This window comes from Coregonus lavaretus (genome assembly GCF_964263955.1).
Source record: "Coregonus lavaretus genome assembly, contig: HAP1_SCAFFOLD_5754, whole genome shotgun sequence".
NCBI classification, from domain to species: Eukaryota; Metazoa; Chordata; class Actinopteri; order Salmoniformes; family Salmonidae; genus Coregonus; species Coregonus lavaretus.
In genome coordinates, this window is record NW_028160315.1 from 1 (window position 1) to 14,464 (window position 14,464).

Genomic DNA, 14,464 nt, shown 5'->3' on the forward strand with positions numbered 1-14,464 from the left:
AGGGGTGAGAGAGAGAGAGAGAGAGAGAGAGAGAGGGGTGAGAGAGAGAGGGGTGAGAGAGAGAGGGGTGAGAGAGAGAGAGAGAGAGAGAGAGAGAGAGAGAGAGAGAGAGAGAGAGAGAGTAGAGAGAGAGAGAGTAGAGAGAGAGAGAGAGAGAGAGAGAGAGAGAGAGAGAGAGAGAGAGAGAGAGAGAGAGAGAGAGAGAGAGGGGTGAGAGAGAGAGAGAGGGGTGAGAGAGAACATGGCAATATATGCACAGTACACTGAGTATCGAAAATGAAAGTCTCATACATAATAATCACATGTCCTTTGTGAACCTGCCCTCTCTTCATTGTATGGGCATAGTTGTATAACTGAATCAGTTGCATAACTGAATGCATTCAACCAAATGTGTCTTCCGCAGTTAACCCAACCCCTCTGAATCAGAGAGGTGCAGGGGGCTGCCTTAACTGACGTCCACCAGCGCCCGGGGAGCATTTGTTGTTGCTCAAGGGCAGAACTGTACTTTTTTCCTCGTTGCCGGCAAGGGGATTCAAACCAGCAACCTTTAGGTTACTGGCCTAACATTCTTAACCACTAGGCTACCTGCCACACATGTACTTTACATAGGCATAGTTCCAATTCTAGAAGTCCTTGAGTAGCTGCCTTGCTATTTGCCCATCATTAGAAATGTCCTCCTTGAGTTGCTGGTCACTGGCCCATCATTAGAAATGTCCTCCTTGAGTTGCTGGTCACTGGCCCATCATTAGAAATGTCCTCCTTGAGTTGCTGGTCACCGGCCCATCATTAGAAATGTCCTCCTTGAGTTGCTGGTCACTGGCCCATCATTAGAAATGTCCTCCTTGAGTTGCTGGTCACCGGCCCATCATTAGAAATGTCCTCCTTGAGTTGCTGGTCACTGGCCCATCATTAGAAATGTCCTCCTTGAGTTGCTGGTCACTGGTCCATCATTAGAAATGTCCTCCTTGAGTTGCTGGTCACCGGCCCATCATTAGAAATGTCCTCATACAGTTGCTGGTCACCGGCCCATCATTAGAAATGTCCTCCTTGAGTTGCTGGTCACTGGCCCATCATTAGAAATGTCCTCCTTGAGTTGCTGGTCACCGGCCCATCATTAGAAATGTCCTCCTTGAGTTGCTGGTCACCGGCCCATCATTAGAAATGTCCTCCTTGAGTTGCTGGTCACTGGCCCATCATTAGAAATGTCCTCCTTGAGTTGCTGGTCACCGGCCCATCATTAGAAATGTCCTCCTTGAGTTGCTGGTCACTGGCCCATCATTAGAAATGTCCTCCTTGAGTTGCTGGTCACCGCCCATCATTAGAAATGTCCTCCTTGAGTTGCTGGTCACTGGCCCATCATTAGAAATGTCCTCCTTGAGTTGCTGGTCACTGGTCCATCATTAGAAATGTCCTCCTTGAGTTGCTGGTCACCGGCCCATCATTAGAAATGTCCTCCTACAGTTGCTGGTCACTGGCCCATCATTAGAAATGTCCTCCTTGATTTGCTGGTCACTGGCCCATCATTAGAAATGTCCTCCTTGATTTGCTGGTCACTGGCCCATCATTAGAAATGTCCTCCTTGAGTTGCTGGTCACTGGCCCATCATTAGAAATGTCCTCCTTGAGTTGCTGGTCACTGGCCCATCATTAGAAATGTCCTCCTTGAGTTGCTGGTCACTGGCCCATCATTAGAAATGTCCTCCTTGAGTTGCTGGTCACCGGCCCATCATTAGAAATGTCCTCCTTGAGTTGCTGGTCACCGGCCCATCATTAGAAATGTCCTCCTACAGTTGCTGGTCACTGGCCCATCATTAGAAATGTCCTCCTTGATTTGCTGGTCACTGGCCCATCATTAGAAATGTCCTCCTTGATTTGCTGGTCACTGGCCCATCATTAGAAATGTCCTCCTTGAGTCGCTGGTGTGACGACCCTCCCACTCTGTCTGCCGAAATTCTCTCTTTGTTCTTGTTTTCCTTAATAGGATGTCGGTGGGCGGAGCCGAGAGGGTCGTCAGAGAAATGGGATACACCTGGGATACTCGGGTGTGTCCCAGGGATAAATACACCTTTCCCCCATTCATTGTGGAGACTCTCTCCATGCGGACACACTGTTGGAGTTTGGTTGCGGCTGTACAGTTTGTTTGGCACCGTTCAACACTCCTCATTATCACCTCTATGCATCAACTCATTACACTACTGATTACAGACACCATTGTTCATTGTATAAAGTTTGCTTTTAGTTAATCAACATATTTTGTTATTCCTTTATCTCCACGTTGTCTCCTTATTTCTTACGGGCTACGAGCGGTGGGCGGAGCCGGTTCGTGACACTGGTCATTGATCCATCATTTGAAGTGTCCTTCTCCAGAGGGTTTATGTGTATACGGTAACAGGTAAGGTACTGGTAGTCCTTATACAGGTGAGGTTCAGGTAACAGGTAAGGTACTGGTAGTCCTTATACAGGTGAGGTTCAGGTAACAGGTAAGGTACTGGTAGTCCTTATACAGGTGAGGTTCAGGTAACAGGTAAGGTACTGGTAGTCCTTATAGAGGTGAGGTTCAGGTAACAGGTAAGGTACTGGTAGTCCTTGTACAGGTGAGGTTCAGGTAACAGGTCAGGTACTGGTAGTCCTTATACAGGTGAGGTTCAGGTAACAGGTAAGGTACTGGTAGTCCTTATACAGGTGAGGTTCAGGTAACAGGTAAGGTACTGGTAGTCCTTATACAGGTGAGGTTCAGGTAACAGGTAAGGTACTGGTAGTTCTTATACAGGTGAGGTTCAGGTAACAGGTAAGGTACTGGTAGTCCTTATACAGGTGAGGTTCAGGTAACAGGTAAGGTACTGGTAGTCCTGATACAGGTGAGGTTCAGGTAACAGGTCAGGTACTGGTAGTCCTTATACAGGTGAGGTTCAGGTAACAGGTAAGGTACTGGTAGTCCTTATACAGGTGAGGTTCAGGTAACAGGTAAGGTACTGGTAGTCCTTATACAGGTGAGGTTCAGGTAACAGGTAAGGTACTGGGAGTCCTTATACAGGTGAGGTTCAGGTAACAGGTAAGGTACTGGTAGTCCTTATACAGGTGAGGTTCAGGTAACAGGTAAGGTACTGGTAGTCCTTATACAGGTGAGGTTCAGGTAACAGGTAAGGTACTGGGAGTCCTTATACAGGTGAGGTTCAGGTAACAGGTAAGGTACTGGTAGTCCTTATACAGGTGAGGTTCAGGTAACAGGTAAGGTACTGGTAGTCCTTATACAGGTGAGGTTCAGGTAACAGGTAAGGTACTGGTAGTCCTTATACAGGTGAGGTTCAGGTAACAGGTAAGGTACTGGTAGTCCTTATATAGGTGAGGTTCAGGTAACAGGTAAGGTACTGGTAGTCCTTATACAGGTGAGGTTCAGGTAACAGGTAAGGTACTGGTAGTCCTTATACAGGTGAGGTTCAGGTAACAGGTAAGGTACTGGTAGTCCTTATATAGGTGATGTTCAGGTAACAGGTAAGGTACTGGTAGTCCTTATACAGGTGAGGTTCAGGTAACAGGTAAGGTACTGGTAGTCCTTATACAGGTGAGGTTCAGGTAACAGGTAAGGTACTGGTAGTCCTTATATAGGTGAGGTTCAGGTAACAGGTAAGCTACAGGTTTTTTAGTGTTGCTGGCAGGCTAGTATCCGTCTCCAGAGGGTTTGAGTACAGGCAGGACAGGTGAGGTAAGGTGAGTTAGGATCTTGTGTTGCTGCCTGGTTATTATTGGCCCATCAATAGCTAATATTTTGTTTAAATCAAAACAAATCAAAGTTTATTGGTCTTGTACACATATTTGCAGATGTTATCGCAGGTGCAGCAAAATGCTTGTGTTTCTAGCTCCAACAGTGCGGTAATACAAAACAAATCTTATTTGTCACATGCGCCGAATACAACCTTACCGTGAAATGTCTTACTTACAAGCCCTTAACCTACAATACAGTTCAAGAAAAAGAGTTAAGAAAATATTTACTAAATAAACTAAAGTAAAAGCTAAAATAACAGTACCGAGGCTATATATACAGGGGGTACTGGTACCGAGTCAATGGGCTGGGGTACAGGTTAGTCCAGGTAATAATGAGGCTATATACAGGGGGTACTGGTACCGAGTCAATGGGCTGGGGTACAGGTTAGTCAAGGTAATAACGAGGCTATATACAGGGGATACTGGTACCGAGTCAATGTGGGGGGGGTACAGGTTAGTCCAGGTAATAACGAGGCTATATACAGGGGATACTGGTACCGAGGTAATGGGCTGGGGTACAGGTTAGTCCAGGTAATAACGAGGCTATATACAGGGGGTACTGGTACCGAGTCAATGGGCTGGGGTACAGGTTAGTCCAGGTAATAACGAGGCTATATACAGGGGATACTGGTACCGAGTCAATGTGGGGGGGGTACAGGTTAGTCCAGGTAATAATGAGGCTATATACAGGGGATACTGGTACCGAGTCAATGTGGGGGGGGGTACAGGTTAGTCCAGGTAATAACGAGGCTATATACAGGGGATACTGGTACCGAGTCAATGTGGGGGGGGTACAGGTTAGTCCAGGTAATAACGAGGCTATATACAGGGGATACTGGTACCGAGTCAATGTGGGGGGGGGTACAGGTTAGTCCAGGTAATAACGAGGCTATATACAGGGGATACTGGTACCGAGTCAATGTGGGGGGGGTACAGGTTAGTCCAGGTAATAATGAGGCTATATACAGGGGATACTGGTACCGAGTCAATGGGCTGGGGGTACAGGTTAGTCCAGGTAATAACGAGGCTATATACAGGGGGTACTGGTACCGAGTCAATGTGGGGGGGGTACAGGTTAGTCCAGGTAATAATGAGGCTATATACAGGGGATACTGGTACCGAGTCAATGTGGGGGGGGTACAGGTTAGTGCAGGTAATAACGAGGCTATATACAGGGGATACTGGTACCGAGTCAATGTGGGGGGGGTACAGGTTAGTCCAGGTAATATGTACATGTAGGTAGGGGTAACGTGACTATGCATAGATAATAAACAGAGAGTAGCAGCAGCGTAAAATCAAAGGGGGGTATCAATGTAAATAGTCCAGGTGGCCATTTGATTAATTGTTCAGCAGTATTAAGGCTTGGAGGTAGAAGTTGTTAAGGAGCCTTTTGGACCTAGACTTGGCTCTCCGGTACCGCTTACCGTGCGGCAGCAGAGAGAACAGTCTATGACTTGGGTGACTGGAGTCTTTGACAATTTCTTGGGCCTTCCTCTGACACCGCCTAGTATATACACTACCAGTCAACAGTTTGGACACACCTACTCATTCCAGGGGTTTTCTTTATTTTTACTATTTGCTACATTGTAGAATAATAGTGAAGACATCAACACTATGAAATAACACATATGGAATCATGTAGTACCAAAAAAAATATTAAACAAATCAAATTATATTTTATATTTGAGTTTCTTCAAAGTAGCAACCCTTTGCCTCGATGACAGCTTTGCACACTCTTTTCTTTTCTCACAGCTTTTACGCTGAATGCAGTCTCTCCGCTAATGCTTGAACGTTGTCTTTAAATTTAAATGACGCTTTAACACTGAATTTCCGCGATACAGATGGAATAGAGCCCCAAATCAGTCAGTTGTCTCTCCTCAGGGACCCCCCCAAGCTGTTCAACTTGTCATTTAACACAATAACACCACCTAGGGAATTGAACAATGTAATATGACACAAAGGTGGTGTCGGACTTAATGCTGCTGTGTTGGCAGCTGAACGAGATGGTAGACATGTTGATAATGAAATAGCAGAAACGCTTCAGAGACTAACTTCGTACAGTGTCTTGATAAAGTATTAATACCCCTTCCACATGTTGATGCTACAGGCTGTCAAGTCAAGTATTAATACCCCTTCCACATGTTGATGATACAGGCTGTGAAGTGAAGGGGTGTGAATACTGAAGGCTCTGTAAGTGTACCAACTGGTACCCTATTCCCTATATAGTGCACTACCTTTGACCAGAGCCCTGTGGTAAAACTGTACTTTTTATACTAAAAGTAGTGCACTACATAGGGAATGGTAGAAAGTGATGAAAACTATTTACCTGATCTAGTTGTTATTCAGCCACCGTTCATTCTGTTCCAACGAGCCGGCTTCAAAGAGAACACACCTTGTTCACAAACACACACACTCCCACACTCAGACACTCCCACACTCAGACACTCCCACACTCAGACACACACACACACTCAGACACACACACACACCCACACACACCCCTTGTTCATCAACACACACACTCCCACATTCACACACTACCAGACTCAGACACTCCCACACAGGATGTTTCCCAGAGTGCACGTGTCAGTCAAAGAACCCAGGACACAAACATCTGTCTGACGTCACACTATACACACACTACACACACTACACACACTACACACACTACACACAACACCTGTCTGACTCTAGTGTACACACATTGCTAAGCAACCCTTAGGCTGTTATGGAAGACTTAATCCTCCTGAGGACACACCCTCTGAGCTGTGGTGAATGGGGGAGGGGGGGGAGGGGGGGAGGGGAGGTGGGAGGGGGGGACCAGAGGGAGAGGGGGGAACCAGAGGGAGAGGGGGGAACCAGAGGGAGAGGGGGGAACCAGAGGGAGAGGGGGGAACCAGAGGGAGAGGGGGGAGGGGGGGGACCAGAGGGAGAGGGGGGAGGGGGGGAACCAGAGGGAGAGGGGGGAACCAGAGGGAGAGGGGGGAACCAGAGGGAGAGGGGGGAACCAGAGGGAGAGGGGGGAGGGGGGGACCAGAGGGAGAGGGGGGAACCAGAGGGAGAGGGAGGAACCAGAGGGAGAGGGGGGAACCAGAGGGAGAGGGGGGAACCAGAGGGAGAGGGGGGAACCAGAGGGAGAGGGGGGAACCAGAGGGAGAGGGGGGAGGGGGGGGACCAGAGGGAGAGGGGGGAGGGGGGGAACCAGAGGGAGAGGGAGTGGGGGAACTAGAGGGAGAGGGGAGAGGGGGGAGGGGGGGGAACCAGAGGGAGAGGGGGGAGGGGGGGACCAGAGGGAGAGGGGGGAACCAGAGGGAGAGGGGGGAACCAGAGGGAGAGGGGGGAACCAGAGGGAGAGGGGGGAACCAGAGGGAGAGGGGGGAACCAGAGGGAGAGGGGGGAACCAGAGGGAGAGGGGGGAGGGGGGGGACCAGAGGGAGAGGGGGGAGGGGGGGAACCAGAGGGAGAGGGGGGAACCAGAGGGAGAGGGGGGAACCAGAGGGAGAGGGGGGAACCAGAGGGAGAGGGGGGAGGGGGGGACCAGAGGGAGAGGGGGGAACCAGAGGGAGAGGGAGGAACCAGAGGGAGAGGGGGGAACCAGAGGGAGAGGGGGGAACCAGAGGGAGAGGGGGGAACCAGAGGGAGAGGGGGGAACCAGAGGGAGAGGGGGGAGGGGGGGGACCAGAGGGAGAGGGGGGAGGGGGGGAACCAGAGGGAGAGGGAGTGGGGGAACTAGAGGGAGAGGGGAGAGGGGGGAGGGGGGGGAACCAGAGGGAGAGGGGGGAGGGGGGGAACCAGAGGGAGAGGGAGTGGGGGAACTAGAGGGAGAGGGGAGAGGGGGGAGGGGGGGGAACCAGAGGGAGAGGGGGGAGGGGGGGAACCAGAGGGAGAGGGAGTGGGGGAACTAGAGGGAGAGGGGAGAGGGGGGAGGGGGGGGAACCAGAGGGAGAGGGGGGAGGGGGGGAACCAGAGGGAGAGGGAGTGGGGGAACTAGAGGGAGAGGGGAGAGGGGGGAGGGGGGGGAACCAGAGGGAGAGGGGGGAGGGGGGGACATTGTCATTTCAAATAACCCTTGGCGTACACATCACCGACAAACTGAAATGGTCCACCCACGCAGACAGTGTGGTGAAGAAGGCACAACAGAGCCTCTTCAACCTCAGGAGGCTGAAGAAATGTGGCTTATCACCTAAAACCCTCACAAACTTTTACAGATGCACAATTGAGAGCATCGTGTCGGGCTGTATCACCGCCTGGTACGGCAACTGCACCGCCCAAAACCGCAGGGCTCTCCAGAGGGTGGTGCGGTCTGCCGAACGCATTACCGGGGGCAAACTACCCGCCCTCCAAGACACATACAGCACCCGATGTCACAGGAAGGACAAAAAGATAATCAAGGACATCAACCACCCGAGCCACTGCCTGTTCACCCCGCTATCATCCAGAAGGCGAGGTCAGTACAGGTGCATCAAAGCTGGGACCGAGAGAATGAAAAACAGCTTCTATCTCAAGGCCATCAGACTGTTAAATAGCCATCACTAGCACATTAGAGGCTGCTGCTGCCTATTGAAATCACTGGCCACTTTAAGAAATCGAACACTAGTCACTTTAATAATGTTTCCATATCTTGCACTACTTATCTCATATGTATATACTGTATTCTATTCTATAATATTCTACTGTATCTTAGTCCATGCCGCTCTGTCATTGCTTGTCCATAAATGTATATATTCATAAATCCCATTCCTTACTAGTTTTGTGTGTATTGGGTATATGTTGTGTAATTGTTAGATATTACTGCACTGTCGGAGCTAGAAGCACAAGCATTTCGCTACACCCGCTATAACATCTGCTAAACACGTGTATGTGACAAATACAATTTTATTTTATTTTATTTTATTTAACCATACCACAAGGTAGCCCCTGTACCTGCTTCATTCATGACAAGAAAACTAACCGGAACAAGCTAGTTAGCTAGTTAGCCAAGTTGCTAGTTAGCTAGCTAGCTAAGTTAGTTAGCTAACTAGCTTATATTAACCAATAATACAAAATAAGCCTAAACGTTTTAAAATGTTAGCTGTCACCTTGAGGCTTGATAGGGGGTAAAAACATTATTCAAATTAGCTACTTACTTTAGCTTTAACGACTTTGAGGTATTTTCTGAAGAGCTTCTCACTTTTTTGTTCTCCACACTCATTTGTGGCGCACAAATTACGCCACAACAGAAAATACGTGATTCATGTTGCCTGGCTACCAGTTACAGTGCTTTAGCTTGCAGTTTGCACGCGCCTTTATGCAGAGGGAATACAAAAATTATAGCTAGTGTCTGAAAGAATGATATGGATTTCATATTTGTCAAATTATTGAGCATGTACTGCAGCCGTCTTCATCGACCTGGCCAAGGCTTTCGACTCTGTCAAACACCGCATTCTTATTGGCAGACTAAATAGCCTTGGTTTCTCTAATTACTGCCTCGCCTGGTTCACCAACTACTTCTCAGATAGAGTTCAATGTGTCAAATCGGAGGGCCTGTTGTCTGGACCTCTGGCTGTCTCTATGGGGGTGCCACAGGGTTCAATTATTGGGCCGACTCTATTCTCTGTGTATATCAATGATGTCGCTCTTGCTGCTGGTGACGCTCGGATCCACCTCTATGCGGACGACACCATTTTGTATACGTCTGGCCCTTCATTGGACACTGTGTTAACAAACCTCCAAACGAGCTTCAATGCCATACAACACTCCTTCAGTAGCCTCCAACTGCTCTTAAACACTAGTAAAACTAAATGCATGCTCTTCAACCGAACGCTGCTTGCACCCGCCCACCCGACTAGAATCACTACTCTCAGCAGGTCTAACCTAGAGTATGTGGACAACTACAAATACCTAGGTGTCTGGTTAGACTGTAAACGCTCCTTCCAGACTCACATTAAGCATGCCAGCAGTCATTGGCAGCAGAGAACTGGAAGGAATGGCGGCCAAAGGAGGTGTTGGCTTTGGGGATGACCAGTGAGACATACCTGCTGGAGCGCATACTACGGATGGGTGTTGAAAAAAGGCCGCAAGAGGCCTTTTGCCTTTTGGTAGGCCGTCATTGTAAATAAGAATTTGTTCTTAACTGACTTGCCTAGTTAAATAAAGTTGAAATAAAAAATGATATATATATATTTAAAAAAAATTATGATCACGTTTGCGAACAACTTACAAATGTAATGTGCTAACGTTTGCTGGTAAAACTAGCTTTAGGTGGCTGGTTGTAATGATGTAGCTTGCTGTTTTAGTAGGTAGCCATATCTATGACTAAAAAGAGAAGAGGTTTTACAATCGAGGTACAAAAGATATGGCTAACGGTACTGGTGGTAGTTGTTAAGCTAAGCTAAATTAGCAAACAGAAAAAATATTTTATTTCCCCCCCCCACTGTAACACAGTAGTATGTTAGCCAGCAATACTCAATATGGGTTTCAGCAGATAAACTAAAGTTAGCTAGGTTGCTAGCAGGAAAGATAACTTACTTAGCTAGGGACTGTATTTGTCATCCTGGTGCATCGGCTGTAGCTGAGCTTCTAAAATTAAATAAATCTGACACTTTGTTTCCAACCCTCTTCGTTATATTTCGGTTGAAACATGTACAGTGAGGGGGAAAAAAGTGTTTGATCCCCTGCTGATTTTGTACGTTTGCCCACTGACAAAGAAATGATCAGTCTATAATTTTAATGGTAGGTTTATTTGAACAGTGAGAGACAGAATAACAACAAAAAAATCCAGAAAAACGCATGTCAAAAATTTTATACATTGATTTGCATTTTAATGAGGGAAATAAATATTTGACCCCTCTGCAAAAACATGACTTAGTACTTGGTGGCAAAACCCTTGTTGGCAATCACAGAGGTCAGACGTTTCTTGTAGTTGGCCACCAGGTTTACACACATCTCAGGAGGGATTTTGTCCCATTCCTCTTTGCAGATCTTCTCCAAGTCATTAAGGTTTCGAGGCTGACGTTTGGCAACTCGAACCTTCAGCTCCCTCCACATATGTTCTATGGGATTAAGGTCTGGAGACTGGCTAGGCCACTCCAGGACCTTAATGTGCTTCTTCTTGAGCCACTCCTTTTTTTGCCTTGGTCGTGTGTTTTGGGTTTTTCCCTCACTGTATGGTTGAATGTCACCATGTAACTAATCGAATTCGTGTTGATGAGAGGACTCACTTCAAGCCATTGCGTCTGGTCAGTTCTTTCAGGTTTGCCCAATGGATTGTTGTTAGTGTCCGCCTCCTTTTCAAAAAAGGCCGCCTTGGGGGAGGGACGGGGGCCAGAGCATGAAGCATCGCTCCACACCGAGTTGTAGTCTTTCAGAGACTGGAAAGAAATGTGTCTGCTTGTACATTTATCAATGAATCCGCCGATAGGAACATCGCTGAAAGACGTCCAATGGCTCTATCGAACAAGGACAACCATATCTATATGCACACAGATGTATAGTGTGATCAGTATCACATAGAGCCTTATAGTGTGATCAGTATCACATAGAGCCTTATAGAGTGATCAGTATCACATAGAGCCTTATAGTGTGATCAGTATAGCATAGAGCCTTATAGTGTGATCAGTATCACATAGAGCCTTATAGTGTGATCAGTATCACATAGAGCCTTATAGTGTGATCAGTATCACATAGAGCCTTATAGTGTGATCAGTATCACATAGAGCCTTATAGTGTGATCAGTATCACATAGAGCCTTATAGTGTGATCAGTATCGCATAGAGCCTTATAGTGTGATCAGTATCGCATAGAGCCTTATAGTGTGATCAGTATCACATAGAGCCTTATAGTGTGATCAGTATCACATAGAGCCTTATAGTGTGATCAGTATCACATAGAGCCTTCTAGTGTGATCAGTATCACATAGAGCCTTATAGTGTGATCAGTATCACATAGAGCCTTATAGTGTGATCAGTATCACATAGAGCCTTATAGTGTGATCAGTATCACATAGAGCCTTATAGTGTGATAAATGCCACAAAGCAGGACTACATTAATTTTTTGATTTGGCCAATAAATTGTTACAACAGTAAACATCCTTGTTATGTCATATATCAACATCCTCATGACTCTTCCTGCAGGGGGGAGAGTCACAAGAAAACAAAAGCTCACCTTTTCTCACAGAGCGTTTTTAAGAAAACGAAACTACCGACTGCAGGGCTGAAAAGGGTACAACAAGGGCCAGTTTCCTGGACGCTGATTAAGCAAACAGTGGGGAAAAAAAGTATTTAGTCAGCCACCAATTGTGCAAGATCTCCCACTTAAAAAGATGAGAGAGGCCTGTAATTTTCATCATAGGTACACGTCAACTATGACAGACAAAATGAGATATTTTTTTTCCTGAAAATCACATTGTAGGATTTCTTATGAATTTATTTGCAAATTATGGTGGAAAATAAGTATTTGGTCAATAACAAAAGTTTCTCAATACTTTGTTATATACCCTTTGTTGGCAATGACACAGGTCAAACGTTTTCTGTAAGTCTTCACAAGGTTTTCACACACTGTTGCTGGTATTTTGGCCCATTCCTCCATGCAGATCTCCTCTAGAGCAGTGATGTTTTGGGGCTGTCGCTGGGCAACACGGACTTTCAACTCCCTCCAAAGATTTTCTATGGGGTTGAGATCTGGAGACTGGCTAGGCCACTCCAGGACCTTGAAATGCTTCTTACGAAGCCACTCCTTCGTTGCCCGGGCGGTGTGTTTGGGATCATTGTCATGCTGAAAGACCCAGCCACGTTTAATCTTCAATGCCCTTGCTGATGGAAGGAGGTTTTCACTCAAAATCTCACGATACATCTCTTTGGTCTTGGCCATAGTGGAGTTTGGAGTGTGACTGTTTGAGGTTGTGGACAGGTGTATTTTATACTGATAACAAGTTCAAACAGGTGCCATTAATACAGGTAACGAGTGGAGGACAGAGGAGCCTCTTAAAGAAGAAGTTACAGGTCTGTGAGAGCCAGAAATCTTGCTTGTTTGTAGGTGACCAAATACTTATTTTCCACCATAATTTGCAAATAAAATCATTAAAAATCCTACAATGTGATTTTCTGGATTTTTTTTCCTCAATTTGTCTGTCATAGTTGACGTGTACCTATGATGAAAATTACAGGCCTCTCTCATCTTTTTAAGTGGGAGAACTTGCACATTTGGTGGCTGACTAAATACTTTTCCCCCCCACTGTAGTTCTGGACTAAAAACCATGGGCAATGGAGAATCTCTAATCTCTACTGAAATAGTTTTTGAAATAGTTCAGGACTAAGGCATCAATAATACATTAAATGTACTATATCTCCATATACTGTAGGTAAAACGATTATGGCTGAAACACTATCTTCATTTTTAACAAACAAAAAAATGTAACATTAAATGTTTTATAAAAAGAATGTGTGCCTATTGCTCACTTAGAGGAATGAAAATATGTTACACAGCCGAAAAGTCTGAAATGTAGTTTTCTTTGGGAAGAAAACAAATAGTGTGTTTCTTATGTGTTGCTATTGAGAATTTAATTAAGGTTAAACTTGAAAACTGTTTTAGAAATGACCACAACATCATGTCTTCTTTTATAATAATGTTTAATAGCTTCATCTCCCAGGGAAAAGTGCAAATAAAGACGTGGTTTACATACATGTGTATTAGGTTTCCATACATGTGTATTAGGTTTCCATACATGTGTATTAGGTTTCCAGTGCTTCTATGCTACAGTTACAGTTGACCATTACACAGAGAGAAGAGAACGAGAGAGCGGAAGGAAGGAAGGAAGGAAGGACGGAAGGAAGGAAGGGAGGGAGGGAGGAAGGAAGGAAGGAAGGAAGGAAGGAAGGAAGGACGGAAGGAAGGAAGGAAGGAAGGAAGGAAGGAAGGAAGGAAGGAAGGAAGGAAGGAAGGAAGGAAGGAAGGAAGGAAGGAAGGAAGGAAGGAAGGACGGACGGACGGACGGGAGGGAGGGAGGGAGGGAGGGAGGGAGGGAGGGAGGGAGGAAGGAAGGAAGGAAGGAAGGAAGGAAGGAAGGAAGGAAGGAAGGAAGGAAGGAAGGAAGGAAGGAAGGAAGGAAGGAAGGAAGGAAGGAAGGAAGGAAGGACGGACGGACGGACGGACGGGAGGGAGGGAGGGAGGGAGGGAGGGAGGGAGGGAGGGAGGAAGGAAGGAAGGAAGGAAGGAAGGAAGGAAGGAAGGAAGGAAGGAAGGAAGGAAGGAAGGAAGGAAGGAAGGAAGGAAGGAAGGAAGGAAGGAAGGAAGGAAGGAAGGAACAGCAAAGACAAAAGCATGCTTCTGCTACCTTGGGTGTGTGCTACCTTGTGTATGTTCTAGGACACCGTTGGACTCATGTATTAAATGTATTTACAATCAAATGTACAATCAGAGTTTGAGGAAAGACAACAGGTAAAAGACTCCTATTCTTCCTCAAAACAAAACGTCATAAATGGTTGGCCAGACCTATTTGATTAACTCCAGGTTTATTAACTCAACATGGACATCCCCAATAAGTGTTATGTGTTATCTGACCTGTATGTACCCGGTCCTAATCTGACCTGTATGTACCCGGTCCTGTTATATACTGATATATAACATGTTGAACAGGGGGAGACAGAGACGACTTGGTGCTGTTATATAACATGTTGAACAGGGGGGGACAGAGATGACTTGGTGCTGTTGTATAACATGTTGAACAG